At 31.7% G+C, this 16,845-nt stretch overlaps 1 protein-coding gene across 5 annotated transcripts in view; it reads right to left on the bottom strand.

Moving 5' to 3' along the window:
- The window catches only part of LOC106100395, a 55,944-nt gene that overhangs the window by 16,922 nt on the left and 22,177 nt on the right, over positions 1–16,845 (bottom strand). For 2 of the 5 annotated variants that reach the window (XM_013279224.1, XM_013279226.1), the window contains exon 1: positions 1,743–1,998. The exons of 1 other annotated variant lie outside the window; for it this stretch is intronic. The gene's annotated coding sequence lies outside the window, so the exon portion shown is untranslated. Of the gene's footprint in view, positions 1–1,742; positions 1,999–16,845 lie in introns of those variants that run through there. 2 more of the 5 variants (XM_013279223.1, XM_013279225.1) reach the window with 1 other exon arrangement.

Raw genomic sequence — 16,845 nt, 5'->3', positions numbered from 1 at the left:
AATATAATAATTCTAACATACTCATAGGGTGCCCTAGTTTAGATAACATATTAATGACTCTAAATAATGTTAGTTATAGAAACCGTGTTAACGATATATTATCATGAAATCATAATAAAACTACTATGTTAAAGAAACAATATTTAAATGAAGCTATTTATATTATTCTAATTTTTCCCCGCGACTCCGTCCGCATGGAATTAAAAAAAAAAGTGTGTAGCCTATGTGTTCTTCCAGACTATCCTCTACATCTGTACCAAATTTCACCGAAATCCGTTCAGCCGTTTAGGCTATAAATTCTAACAAACATCCATCCATCCATCTAAACTTTCACATTTATAATATTAGTTAGATTAGATTTGATATTTAGTTTAAAAAGTTTTTTAATCTAAATCAATGTTGTTTAAATTATTGTTATTTTTTTAAAGTTGCAGCGAAGGCTTTATTTATGTTAAAACTACAAGGCAAGCTATTAAATAAATATCTTTTAAAAGAGAACATCCAATAGAGCTTGTATTATAATGCGAGCTGTTTTCTTGTCTATAGTCCAGACTAATTGATATGCGGGAAGTTATTGGAGCATTGAACTGTGACACAATTAGCGCCGTCACTGACCGTTAGTTAACAATAAGCACTCGCTTTCAGGAGAAATCTTTATGTATGCCTGTTAATGTTGGTTTCCACTGACGAAACATTTATTGAAAAATACTGCCATTCCTTTCATTCTCTTTAAAAAGACGGAGACAACATGTTTTAATCCAAATGCTGCGCAATGGAATTCAACTTTAACTTTTATTATTATTCGTATCCTCTATAGACAACTGCCATAAGTAATGCTATTAAAAGTATATGAAATTGTACTATCGAAATAACAGAAAGAAATGATTATTTCAACATTTATGATAACACAACCATATTTATATCAACTGCTAAATTCACAATTGATTGTTTGTTAGCTCGACAAATTTACATACTAATATTAATCTAATCTATTTATAATATTACTAATCTTACTAATTTTATAAATGCGAAAGTTTAGATGGATGGATTGATGTTTGTTAGAGTTTGTAGCATAAACGGCTGAACGAATCTCGATGAAATTTGGCATTGGCGTAGAGGATAATCTGGAAGATCACATAGGGAAATTACTTTTATCTTTTTTAATTTCGAGCGGACGTAGTCGCGGGCGAAAGATAGTTTTGTATATAAAACGTTATCTAGATTTTAAATAGTTTTTATAATTTTGTAATAAACATTGAGGTTAAGGCAGTATATTTGGAACATAACAAAGTCTCGTTAAAGGTTAGTACAACTGGACAACATATGGAGAGATAGTTAAAATTCAGTTCCCACACTAGTGGCTTTAAACGACATAATGTGTAAGTTTAAACATGTTTAAATTGAGGGCCGCAGAGTAAAAGGTCAGTTTGACTCCGTCCTCAGTTATATTAGAAGTTTATTGTACTATGAAAATTACTTTGTAGATTAATGGTTTAATCAATACTCGCACTTTACTGATAAAATCGGGTTCATAATAAAAATTTTAACATTTAGATATTGGATGAGATGAAATTTTTGTTCGACTTCTGATTTTCAGAACATTTCAGGATTCAACCCCATCCCTTAATCATATAAACACATCTTTTTTAATAGATAAAGTTTACATATGCCGTCTGTTATACAATTATTGTATTTTATTACACCGGATGATATCAAGAGAAATGCTTTACGTCTTAAATTACATCTGGAAATACCAAAAGTAGAAGTCAAACGATCCGTTGTTTGTTTACAAACAAAATGCTAAGCCGAAAACAATCGAGGCACATTCATACGGCGCATCACAAAGCGAACACTGCGCGGCGCGGCGCGGCGCGTGCGCGTCAATTTAAAACAATAACACACAACACGTCTCCCGGCGCGTCTCAATACACTCTTAGTCATTAAAAGAAAACCGTGGAACAATTGCATGAGTTGCTAGAGCAAGGCTGCGCGTGCGACTGACTGCCGCCATCAGATGGCACCACCGTTGCACCACCACGCATTGTCAACACAGCCGTGGAAACCCACCAGCTAAATCATTTACGCAACCCATTATATCCTACAGATACAAGATAATTTTTTTCTCACTAGCAAAGGTAAATAATTAAGATAAAACAATAGCTAGATAATTGTAATCTGGAAAACACGATGTACATATGTGTTGTATTTATAATTCTATATCGCTATTGACACAAATACATGTTTAATTAGGTATTGTTCAAAACGTGTATAAAAATGTTAACTTACTTATATTTTCAACGTAATACATACCGTTACATTTTATAATAGGTTTTCGCTGTAAAATTCAATAAGAAAATTATTTATCAGAAAACGTACGTGTAATATTTTTAATATAATTGCTTGCATATTACAATTATTTCTGGTTAATTTTTCATTTTACGGAAGATAATGCAGTCTCGTATTTCTTTAGATAGTGGCGTTTCCACAGATCCTACTCAATTTTAATGTTGTTTATGTCAAATTCCTCTATCTCCTCTAATAAATAAATAGAAGTTTTGAAATAAATACGTCTCGTAAAACCGAAAGAAATAAAGTTATGATAAAGTAGTTAAATACTAACTAGGCTTTAATTAAAATATTTTGTACTGCTTATCTGCTGAATATGCTTGTACATAAATATTTCTTACATGACATGCGATTATTTGGTACAAATTACAAAACTTGGTTGTACAAAACAATGCTTAGTTCACAAACAAGACAACGCAGACGTGCAAAAACCTATTGCATGGCCGTCCAATTACTCGTATATACGTTAATAAAACAGCGCAATGGAAACACGTCAAAGTAGCTAATAGTAACCAGCGTCGATTATTGTGAGCGGGAAAAGAACTCGCCTCGTTGAATATAACGCACGCTTAATGACTTCATACTAAAGACTTCAACGGGCGCTCGGAGTTAAATTTTATATTAGATCATTAGTTCTTTTTTTAATCTGTCATGTCTACATTACGTTAAGTATACAGAATATCAATAATGTATTTTTAAAATAGATTTTCGTAAATTGATTCGTTTACTGTTTAATTAAAAATATCATCATTTTATATTAGAAATCATTTCTATTAAGTTGCGAAATAGAAGCCAGTTAACACATAATTTGTAGACAGGTAGCGCGGTACACGACTGAATAACGATGAGAAAGGTGTTCATTTCGACATCGAAAGGCACATTCGGCTCTTTAACCGAATAACCTATGACCTAACAATGCGGTCGATGATTTTAGTCGCATATAGAAAAATAGGTTTAAAAAAAATCTTAACAAATAAGAAAGTAAGTATTTTAAAATATTATTTTAACGTAAAGCTTTTGAACTTTGCCGATCACGAAACGATACTTTAAACAACTCAATTGGCATTAATTACGTTTTATCGTTTTCAACAACTTAAATTAATAAAAAAACATTAGCAAAGCAAAGAAAACACGGTCACATCAAAGTTATTAACTTTAACTTGTCCTTCATAAGTATTTATAAGTTATCATTAAAATTAAACTGATCATATTAACTTCATAATTTTCTTGTAAACTAGTTTTTACGTAAAAGTGTTTAATCGATATAATTAGATATGCGAAATGTGAGCCGATGTTATATTAAGTTACTCACCAATTAATCTTTCTGTGTCACACTATAATATTCAAATTAAATACATCTTTAATTAATTATTAACACTTTCATATGGCGACGATGTTAACAGGTTAAGTTACGAGTCCGTAGCTAATCTAATATACCAGAGGTTCTCAAACTACGGGTTGCTAGCGATTATATTACGAGTATTGATTATTGATTTACATTTTGCTTTGCACATTACTGACACATTTGCTTTTATCTACGTATACTGTTCTTTTACAGCTAAGATAAGTTTACTAAAATTGTTTATTCGATATAATTTAATTCGAGTTCTTAGTTTAAATATTTGGCGTGATCTAAGATCGACCAGCTTAAAGCTGTTTACCTAATAAGGTAGTAAATTATAAATTTATCGCCATCGGTCCATGTTAGACGTCAAGGGCAACTACGCATCTCTATTTCATTTTATTACAGGATGTAGGCATTAAAGGCTTCAGGCAATCTAGCTTTATTAATTGTATAAATTAAAGACATAAATATCTTACAAAACAACTCCTTACATTTCATTCTTCAACTTCTTGATTTTTTCTTTCGTTATTTTAATTTATTTTTGGAAATGGTTCATATTATAATAATAACTTTTTATGTACTGCTCTATTAGGGGTAATTCTTATTAATGAAAGCATAACGCAAGATTCCAATAGATTTTCATGAAGCAATGTAACCTATGAACACGGAAAGAAAACATCATAACAAATGTATGACAATGTCAAAAGTCATAGCCCCGTTTTCACTGTGAACTGGAATTCGTTAAGTATATCGGCAATTGTTACGTAAGCGTGCGTTGCTTATTAAGTTATTTCACTGATTAAATTGCCTTATCTGGACAGGATTAATATTTACATTTTAATGACATAATCCGCACATCTATATCTCACGTCTCAATAATATGAATAGTTAGTTACTAGTAGCTTTAAAGAAAAAAAAAAACATACAGACAAATTGAGCCTTTTATTGGGAAGTCGGTCAAAAATGAATGTAAGTAGTCAAATAAATAAACTAGAATCGCCTTGTTTAATTCCTGCGGTATTAGTTTTAAACGGAATAATAAAATAATTGAATTCAATACTCACAACAACCTCCCCAGATAGTTTCTGAGGTCTTAGTTCATCATCCAATGGCCTGCTCGACAACAAAACACAATTATCGTCTGTTCTCTCAGCTCGTTTTGTCTTTCTATTGGAAACTCCATCTTCGTTCACAACATACACGTCATTAGATTTAAACAAATTGCCTATATTAAACTTCCAGGCGATATTACTTGAATATTTATTAATAAAATATATAAGTACTTCAAGAAAAAATTTCAAAACCCATAACACATTTTTGTACATTTTAAATTTTTGAATATTTTCTTAATTGTTTGCTTATAACGCGATCATTTACATCAAGGATACAGGGCTAACTGTTTTGTGCAGTGATTCAATTTCTGTGATCGAATCTCGACCATTATTGTATGACGGTACTCTATTGTTCCCTCGTAATGTTTGCAATCGTCCTAAATTGTTTACATAAATGTGATGCAATTATCCTGTAATACATCTAAACATCGCATTCGCCATTTTATCCTTACTTATTGATAAACAACTTAGCACTCACTAGAATAACTCAGAGTTTATTAAGGTAGGATATGGGAAGACTATTTCCATTCAGAATACTCTCTACACAACTCTTTCTTTCTAGAATACAATAGAATAATGATATATAAATGTATAATATCTACCCTATTACTAATACACTCGTATTCTAATACTTTATTTCCAAGAGAAATAATTCGATTCAAATTATATTGTTATTGAAATGTGTTGTTTCAACACAAGCGAGGTATTTTTATTAAGTCGCTTCGGTACCGCAATTAATCGATAATCGTTGGATCTCGATTGTTCGCATCGGCGACGGGTCACGAGATGATTCTAATAATTCGAGGCGTGCAATGTTTACCGCGTGTAATAATATGTCAGACCGCCTGAGGGTATTTTGTCGACCTTTGTTTGACATTTTCATAGCAATGCGCCGATTTTGGTTAAGGTCTCGATTTGAATCGGCTTAAGGTTGATCTTTAGTTTAATTGAAGTACTAATGTCATCCGCATTCTGATAATATCTATACATCTTTGAACAGCCACTAACGTACACAATGGCAAGGTTTAAGGATTCGAATTAACCGACGATTGCCGTTTTTGAAGTCCTATAAGCCAATAACATTAATTAAATTCTGTCATCTATATCTTACTATACTAATATGATAAAGCGTAAACACTACTTCGTAGCGTAGGGTGTCAGAATCACAGCATGTTTTTCAATAATACTTTCTTTAAAAAGCCGTAGACTTACAACACATATTTTCACGCTATTCGGCATAGGAGGTAAATAAATAGAAAAAAACCCTCATGTGGGAAAGGGAGCATAAACTACAAGCTGCCAACATTAGGGAGCAAAGTTATTATGGTAAATTTGACAAATGTAAACAATAAAGTAAAGTTTTTATAATTTCATGCGCGAGAAGCCGCACGGGAACAGCTAGTTTTATTATAGGGGTGTTAGTTTTTTATGTCTTCTGCAAATAGTAGATATATCTGACCAATTTCTGATTTGAAATTCTAGTACAGTAAACAGATTTGAACACTAACATCGCAAGTCATAGGTGGATACAAACACTTCTAAACTAGCACGTTGAGCTGAATGTTTACAAGTGCTGTCAGAGAGGCAGCAATTTGCATTCCGTGTCGACCCAATTGGCTGTGATAATACTGCGTAACCAAATTGGTGCTGTGTGAACAACGAGAGAGGTATGGAGTAATGAAGAAGCCAATTAAACGCGGATTACGTGCTATCTTAGATCCTATCTTCAGATGTATTACAAAGTCTATTAGATTTATTTCTATGTCGTGATGAATCGGTTTTTGTACATTCATTTGTTCAGTGGCTTTTAAGAAGCATTGCGTAACCCCAAGCGTGAAATTCCATTACTCAAACTAGTGTTAAAACATATTTTTATATATGTTTTTTCAAAGAGCGTGAAAGGGATGACAATATGTTGTTATACAAGTGTTTAGACAATAGAGACCGACGAGTTATTACGTTCGTTCGCATATAGCCGGACGCGCTTCGATCCTTTTAATGCCCAAGATGTAGATAATCGATTGACAGGTCACGAAAGTCGAGTATCGATTTGCATGAACTGAATAAAAATGGAGCCATGAACGAAGGTCGAAGGCCGACGTGTATTTATCACGTCCGGGTAAATGCATAACATCGTGCTTCTGGTTTACATAGATGTAGGCAAGATGTAATAACAAAGATTAAAACAGAGTAAAGATAAAAAGTAGCTTTCCATATCTATCATTTTTAAGTTCCTTAAATCTTACATTTTTAATTTTTTTTTATAATATTATGCGGCAAACGAGCAAGCGACCACCTGATTCCACAGAAACGGAAAGCGACCGCTGCCCATAAACATCCGCAATTGCAGATGCGTTGCCTACCCTTCATTGACGGAGAAGGAGACGCACATAAATTCTTCAATCTTTCTCGTTTATTTATGCTAGAGTTAAATAAAAATATCCTTTAAGTGGTAAAAAAAAAATTTAAATAATACTGTTAAGTGAGAGAACACATTTAATACACACTAATAACATCAGAAACATATATTAACTATTTCTGGTAAAATAATTTCCGACTCACGTAGCAGAATATCTATTGCATAAAAAGTCAAGTTAACTCGTCAACTTTTAATTGATGTAGATTTGATTATTAACTCGGTATGTGAAGGTCTATCAACAAAATATGTAAATCTTTTGTAAATAAAGTTATTTGGCCCGACAAATCATAGCGATAATAGCAATCGTGCATTCAGGGCTAAATTGCAAAATATGTAACACATGCGTGTGATATATTTATTATTGCTTAAAGTATTTGCACTACAATAAGTATGCAAATATATATGTATTTACTAATAACATCTTTATATTTTGCGTGTAAATAGTTCACTTATAAAACATATCAAATGGTTTCTTTTAAACTAGTCTGACCATGTAACGTGTGTTGCCAATTTGAAATTTAAATTAAAAAAAACTTAAGGTAAATCCGGTACATGCAGAATGCACACGAACATCTTGTTTTGAATTTCAAGATGATAACGTCTAGTGATGTTTTCGCTAACATGAAAACAAGTTTAGCTTCAAGGGCGTAAAAATCCGCAAGATGTTCAAACATTGTGTAATAATGTGTTGCGAAACGATACGTAGGTTTGGTTTAAAGTTTTTAAGCTAAAATCATACTTCATACTAATATTATAAATGCGAAAGATTAGATGGATGGACGTTTGTTTAAGCTTGTAGTCTAAACGGCTGAAAATCAAAACATAGGCTACTTTTGTTTTTTTTTAAATTCCACGCAAACGGAGTCGCGGACAAAAGCTAGTAAAAAATAAAAATACATGAAAGATAATTCTAGGTCTTTCAGGTCAAATGTATCTTGAGTTAGTAACGTAGAGACAAAATTAAACGAGTTTTGTCCTAGAAAATAAACAATGCGTTGCATATTAGATATCGGCGAACTGCAAGATTGTGAAACTGAACAATGTGTAGTTTGCATACGAATTGCCTTTAAATTTACTCAGCACATACCCGCCTAGACAAATAAAGCTTACAAAGGTACCTCTTTCTGACACGTATAGACGATAAATGCTTAATTTCGCCAAGCAGTGACATTAACAAGGTAACGACTATAAGTGAGAATTTAACTTTAAGTATAGTTTTATTTTTTAAATGCTGAGACATAACTCAATTCGTTTACTATAGCATTGTTTTCCACACGGTGTGTTCGCCTGTAAATTTAATTGTAATTTATGTTTAGCATAATAGATGGCGTTAGCTTATCGTAGAGGCGAATCATACAAATATCAACATCAAACATCACATCTGTACAAAAGCAATTATGCTTCTAGATTTCGAATTTTAATACGATTTTTATTAAACTAGTTTTTGTAATTTAGCCATAAAACAAATTAGTCAGTCAATAGTTATTTTACCAACATAAAGTTCAATAACTCTAAAGAAGTGTGAGGTTATGTTCTCTTATTTATCACATTTAAAGTAAATATATAGATTACCTTGGGGATATTCATAAATGAGTATTTATAAGTTTTCCTTGCAACAATGTAACGTGACTGATTCTAATAATCCTTCGTCCTTTTAATACTGAAGATTTATGTTATCTTTTATAAACATTAACCTTCTTAAAAATAAAAGTTTGCTTTTAGCGTATGTCATTATAAATTGCACAAATATTTCATTTGTTTATTTTTAATAAATAAAATCAACAATGTTAAAAATAACATTAATTGCAATATATTTTTTTACAAAAATACATATTTACGTAACCCTTGTGATAAAAACGAAAAAATGAGATGTTTTCCAAATCCGCACACATTACTATGCTTGTTGGTATAAATTAACTAGTATTGGATAATATTAAATCGTAGTTGAATGTTTATGATAATTATTTTTCTTAAAATTTGCGATCTGACCTTGTATGTCTAAGAAGCCAGGTATTTAATAAATTCCATGTAGTTTTAAGAAGTCATATTATACATTCATTACGCAATCCATATTTAAGATGACCAAGTAACCCATACAGAGCAGTGGTAGGTTAAGATATTTAAAGAAAAATGTGCTAATAAAATTTAAAGATGTAATACATCTTACTAAGATTACAAATGCGAAAGTTTAGATGGGTGAATGAGTGAATGTTTGTTAGAGTTTGGAGCCTCAACAGCTGACCGGATTTTGATGAAATTTGGCACAGACATAGGGGATAGTCTGGAAGAACACATAGGTTACATTTGTTTTTTTTTAATCCACATGGAGTCGCGGCCGAAAGCTAATTATTAAATAATGTTACTTGATGTACCTAAAATGTTTACATCGCTGCAGTTTTCTCTACAAAAGCTTGTCATAGTTTGAACTCTAAATTCACTCCTCTCTTACACCATAAGTTCCTTTTTTACTCAATAAGTTGTTCCGTATATCTCGGCTTCTTAATAGTTGTAAGAATTAAAAAGTCTTTAAACATTATGTAAACCATTTTTAGGATTTTAAGAATTTCAATATATACACTTCAGTATTATTCTGGCATCAGGGTCGAGTGGTGCTTCTCAACGCTTCAGTATAAAGCAACCACTTAACATGCTATTTTAAATTTTATTCCTAAAGTTTTAAGGCTTAGTGTAAGATTAGTCTGCTATTTACGCACTCCGTATATGGGCAGGTCCTTGCGTGGATTGGTGTCGTCGGGAGATTACCACTGCGTACATTTCGCATGGAATTTCGTAACCGAGCGAACACATCGCAAATATATTACAATAATCAAAATGTGATAAAACGATGTCTGAAATCAAATGTCTCTTTAAAAACAAATAAACTAAAGTAACTATTAAGAAAAGCGACCTATTATCTACGGTAATTAACGTAACAAAAGCATTAACATAAACAAATGAACAAGGTATACCATTAATAGCAATAATTATTAAAAATTTAATTCTATAAAATGTGAAGACAGCAAATAATAGATGGGTAATGATTCATGACATTAGAATAAATCAGTAGGCGCCAGATATTACACCTGCCCAAATGGCAGACAATGGCAGTGTACACCCACACTGCGATGACTCAAATGCGCTACCATAACAATTGCTTACATCGAGTACTCCAAACTCTTGTGACATTGTATTTAAAATCTTAATGTCATCCTAAACAGGTGAAGCACAATAATTTTTCTGTCAATCAACCATACCTACGAGTAGATGATTTTTGTGAACTCTCTGCATTCCTGTTCGTGCATCCTTGCGTTTTTTGTATTATAAGCTTCAAAAAGGATTTTAAGTCCCGGTGTTTTTTTTATTAACATAAGGTGGCAAAAGAGCAGGCGGCCACCTGGATCCGCCAAAATAGCGAAGCGACCGCTGTCCATAGACATCCGCAATTGCAGATGCGTTGCCTACCCTTATCCGACGGGGGAGGAGACGCACATAAAGAGGATATTCTCTTTTCTATACATCTCCTCCACCGTCAAATCTACCTCTTCCCATCCTCCCCTTATAAGAAAAGTGTGGTAAAAGGAAAGGGACTTAAATTAGGTTTGTTATTCTATTCAAGGTCTTAAGTAATTTGTAAGGAGTTATATAAAAGTAAAGATTAAATTACACGTTATGCAGAGTTGCTAACAGTCGTAAAATAAGTCCATTAAATTCTAACGTTAATTGTTCTTTAAACATACGACAACTATGTTGAAATATTAATTGCAAAGGCTTAACGGAGAAGTTGTCATTGCGCATGCATAATATTGAGTTATTTTCGTTTGTCACGTTTGTTATTTAATTCACAGACACGAAACAATACGAAGTATTAAACACAAACTTGATAGTTCAATACTAATGTTGGGTTGCATATGAATCGCCGAAATAATTGTAAGAACCGGCCGAGTTAACACCTCGACATGCGCAGGCGCAACCTTTGCCATATTGCACCACAAAAGGAATTCGTTTTGAAACATACGTGCAAATTGAAAAGCATTCCAAATTAATAAATGATCTTTCGCGGGATATGCGGATTAGTTATTATTTAAAATAGGAATAATACTCGCCATTTTGCTATAAATGCATTCCTCTCAATACAATTATTGAGAGGAATAAAACATGTTTTATTATATTTTGTTGCAGATAATTATCTGATTTGATTCGAGATTTAAACCACAATAAAATGTTGTCGATTCTACTTAATTTCTAAACTAAAGTCTTAAGTAGTTTACACAACAATGTTTTATCCAAGAGGCTCTCTGGATGATATTTATCATCTTATATTTACTAAATCCGTTATAAGGTTTAATTTGTTACAAATTACAAATAATTACCTAGAACAGAGAAAAACGATAGTTTCAGAAAAGGTTCTCTACCCCTGGATTAAACTGCGTCGTAGTTATTCGGTCGTGTGGCTAAAATTATAAGCTACGTCTGAATTCGGGGTTCCTTCTTGTATGTATCGAATAACATTTCCTTTAAATCTTGAATTACTTTGCGATTACTGTTTACGGCACTTTAATTGGTATATAATTGTTTATTTTATTTAAAAATTATACTTTAAGTGAAATATTAGTGTTGGCATTTAACGAACGCATGTTTAGTATGTTTGATGTAAGTGAAATCGGATATAGCCAAAGATAAAGTACAATTACACGAACATTCTACAAACAGATGTTAAAAGTTTACACATTTGGATACGCTTGAAAATATTTAATTTTGATAAAACTGTTAATTGTGTAAATATTATTCGCGCTTCGTTTATTATTTCTTATCAGCGTTCCGTTTTTAAATTCGCAGATAAAAAAGTATTTACGGATCTGTGACGGCTCACCAGTACACAACATGACTGGTGATGAACTTGCAAATAAGTCCATTGTTTTCATTATACGATACAAACGTTGAGTTTCATTATCGATATTAACTAATTACGAATTACGATTTACCATTATTATTATTTTTAGAATGGTTGATTTTCTTGATGCAGTTATTTGTCTATATTTGAATTTGCTGAATAATTTGATCGAAATAATTAGACAAAAAAAATAATAAAGGGTAAACAGGCATTTTACAAATAACGCGCAATTCTGTTCACAATCCCAGACGCGAATAGTTGCCAACATTAAAAATAATAGTAATGAATCGATTTGACAGACGCCATAAATCTCTTCAAGCATTTAACAGCAACGAAGAGTAAAAGTTCATGGTTGTATAAATGGAATAGCTTTGACACACCTTGTTGCTAAATCTGTATATCTGGTTAAGCTACGTGAAGAAGTTCACATTTCAATTTTTTTATATTTACCTATTATTAAAGATCATAGTTTCAAAGCATTCCTAACCCAAATAACGTTGATGCCGATATTGGCCAATAATTATTAGTAGTTCCACTAATTTTCTGGATAATTACGGTACTTTTCTTTGCATATAAATAAAAATAAACATAGTTTTAACAGATTTTTATCAATCTTGTTTTTATTAGATTACTCAGTCCCGTGACTATTATATCAAGTAAAATAATTACGTCAATCCCTATATCATTTGATTCGTTCGTTCGTATTCAACACTTCCTGTTCCATTTATTTTATATTAATAATCTATGATAACTATCTGCTCAAAGGTATAAGATAAAATACGAAAAAAACAATTACGAAATAAAATAAAGTCTCGATCTAAGACCATTTCTATTTGTTTCTTGCTTAAGAGAACGTAATCATAATAACCTAAAATAATGTTTAAAAATTGTTATTTTAGGACGCCAAAATACAAATTACTCTGTTCGCAGGTAGAATAATGATTTACTGAGTGTGTACTTTAACAATTCTATTAAATCAATTTATATATCCTATAGTTGCAGTTGCGATATGTCAAAAAGACCAATGTGACATGAAGTTTGAAGACAAACAACGCCTGGCGGCAACCAGCTCGCAGCGATCGTACCGCCTCAGCTGTGTACAAACTAAACCAAATATTCAATAGCCTCGCAAAATACTTAACATTATTTCACTGTTAAATATTACTAAGCCTTTAAATATACAACAGCAGATTGTTTAATGTTACGCTTATATGACGTTACAGTAATAATCTTACTAATATTATAAATGCGAAAGTTTGTATGGATGGATGTTTGTAGCCTGAACAGATGAACGGATGTCGATGGAATTTGGCATAGATGTAGAACATAGTCTGGAAGAACACATAGGTTACTTCCTTTTCTTTTTTTAAATTCCATGCCGACGGATTCGTGGGCGAAAGCTAGTGTAACGTGAATATAAGAAATATATATTATAAGAAAACTTAAAACTAAGGTTTCAGAAATTCTGTTCAACGTGTATAAAATATATTTTAATGAACTTTATTCTCATTTTATCCTTAAACTAGATATAATATATTTATTGTTATTAGTATAAAATTTATAGTATTTACGAACACGTACGACTTATTAATGGGATTGTATCGAAGGTGTTACTGCAGTGCATAATAATTTTCCCTTACAATTATTTCAAACATTGGATACCTTTTTGAAATACTAGCGCACATAGTCGTGACTAATAAAACTTAATTTGTGTGAGAGTTGGTTAGTAAATTGTGTAATTGATCCAAATATGTCGTGAAGCAGGATTCTGCTCTTTTAATATATCAAATACCTTCTAGATGTTATAAAGATATTTGTAATTAAAAATAATATTTACCGGATTGTGGCGTAAGGAGAAAATTAGAACATTGATAAAATTTAAACAGCGTGTCTAAAAAAGCTGAATTAAAAAGAGCTGTCTTTAAATCAAACCCTCTAAAACTTATTCTTTAGAAGTATCCACAAGAAGAAAGTTGTGAATCAAACGCAGAGGATATGAGGTCGACACCTCCCATAGATTTTTCCTTATTTTTAAAACTTTTGGCCACCCTACATAGTAAGCGCGTTTTTCACTACTTATATTTATTAACGTCTTCCGTTTTTTTCTTACGTTGATTATAAAATTAATTTGATTATGTAAATGTTATGGACTAAATTTAAAAATGAAACATGCTACACGTGGCTTTATTAAAATAAATTAGTCACAAAAGCAGTGAATGTTATTTTATAATCAAAGCATTGTAATAAAAATTAAGAACACACGGAAAGGTCATCACTAATGGACTAAAGGTGAACTTTTTACCAAAATATAATTAAATAATGACATTGAATTTTAAATAAGTAAACATTCGGAATCTGGTTTAATTATGCATCATCTTGTTTATTAGCATTATTACTGGTCTCACATCTTTCGCAAGATCTGCTTTTATTTTTTTTCTTTAAATGTAAAAATAATATTTTACATGTACAGTGGACCAATCTATATGAATTTGCATTAACCAGATGTTAGCAAAGGGCAGGTGTGCCCTAAATACAGGAATTTCAAGAGAAAGGCAACAAGGCTGACCTAATTTCATTGGCACTTACTCATCAATGCTAACAGGTTCCATGTAACAAAGAAGTAAGATATTTTTTTACATCTGAAGGAAAAAAATGTAAATGTAAAAAAATGGAGTGTGTTCTTTACGTAGCATTTTAAAAACTAATCAACAAATTATGCAACAGCTACGTCTATACAATATCGCTCTAAGCTTACTTCTAGAATGGTCTCAACAAAAATAATCAACACCTTTGAAGTAACAGATAAATTGTTGTACACTTCTTGAATAACAAGCTTGTTTTTCTCACCTACAGTAAACGTGACCCGACCTGTAGTTTATTAATAGTTAATGAAACAAATGCCTGACAATTACGTATAAATCTCGACTCGTCTACAATATGTCGTCGTCCTTAGCACGCTGGAGCTTAACACTTGACTTTGCGTGTTAAATAATAACTGACCTAGTACTTGAAGGCTCCGTTCATCATAAAGCCATTAGCCGTTAGATCATACCCACGTGGTGATGTAACAAGCATTAGAGGTTCAGAGCTAATCATATATAAATGCATCATAACGAGGACAAATATTTGTAAAGAAGACAACACTCTTTCCCTATTTTAGTATTTTCGCATCAAACTTCCGTCTTTCAAGCCATTTTTTTAAATCAAGCTAATCAACTATATCTAACGTAATTTAGATTCGAAAATTATAAAATTAAATCCAGTATGCGTAGGTTTAAAGATAATTCGACAAATCTTTAATAATAGACGTACACGGTAGCAACGAGAGTAATTTTATCAAAAGCTAAGTATAGGCTGGCAATTTTGTTGCAAAAAACTCGTCGAAATATTTGTCAAAGGTCGGGTAACTAGTATGCGATAAACCAATGTTACTAACTGACAACAGCCATATCCATGAGATATTTTTAAATACGTGAAGTAATTTTTCTTGAACATTAAAATTAATAGGTCGCGTTGGGTCACTTCTCTTTAAATAAACAATTGTTTTTAATTTGTTGATCACTGTTCACACGAATGACACACAAGCTATTAAAAATAAAATTTATAATATTAGACTAGTGTAGAGTAAAGTAAAGTATAAAACACATTTGAAATAAAAAGCAGGCGGCCTGCATTCCGTAAATATTAAAACCAAAACCGAATGCGCAGTTTTAGTGGGATAATGCCAGGCTAAGGAAATGAATAAAATTCCTATATTCGAAATTTCATATTTATGTATAAAGAAAAATCATATTTATGTAAATATTTATTGTAGTAACGCGAATATATTTGCTTGTCTCCATTTGCCATAAAAAATAACCCGATAGATAAGTCTACCTAAAAGTCATTGTAAATATAAAGAAAGGAAACAATGTTTGCTATAACGTCTGTATAAATTGGCCCAATTTTATTGTTTTGACGCGATAGGTTTATCTAATATCTAAACAAAGATATGATATTTTATCTAAGTAACTACATTGCGTCTATTTTGTACTAATTTTGGAACAATGCTTTGTTGTTCCCGATATTAAAAAATGTTAATTAAATTTCTTAGTTAGAAATTACAAGTTATGCATATTGCTCAATAAAATATTGCGAGTTTATTGTTTCCTGCAATACTACAAAAGTACTTAATTCTGTCCAAAGGATTAAATTTGCTTTGCACTGTTTAATCTCACTTGCAATACAAGTAAATTTCCTGGTAAATATTTATCACACATGAAAAATAACCTTCAACATTAATCTCTTATGTAGACAAAACTGCGTAAAAATCCTTGATGCATTACATATCTTATCAAACATTTGCACATTACATTGTCAAATATCGTGCAAGTGCAGTGTTCCCTGATAACGCACATTTAACTGTTCAACAAACAATAAACGACAAAGTCTTTTGTACCTTATCGTTAACTAGCTTTCGACGCGACTCCGTCCGTGGTATTAAAAAAAGCAAAAGTGTTATAAGAACATAAAAGCTTATATGTTCTTCCAGAATATCCTCTACATCTATGCCAAATTTTATAGAGATCCGTGCAGCCGTTTAGGTTACAAACTCTTACAAACATCCATCCATCAAAACATTCGCATTTATAACATTAAAAAATAATATAGCAGGAAGTAAGATTAACTGTCGAACAATTATAATAATTAAAATAAACAATCCTGATTCAGAAACTTTCGTTTAGTATAGAAT

This window comes from Papilio polytes, unplaced genomic scaffold, assembly GCF_000836215.1.
Source record: "Papilio polytes unplaced genomic scaffold, Ppol_1.0 DF824047.1, whole genome shotgun sequence".
NCBI classification, from domain to species: Eukaryota; Metazoa; Arthropoda; class Insecta; order Lepidoptera; family Papilionidae; genus Papilio; species Papilio polytes.
The sequence above is the reverse complement of the archived record's forward strand: the minus strand, read 5'-3'. Positions and strand labels throughout refer to the sequence as shown.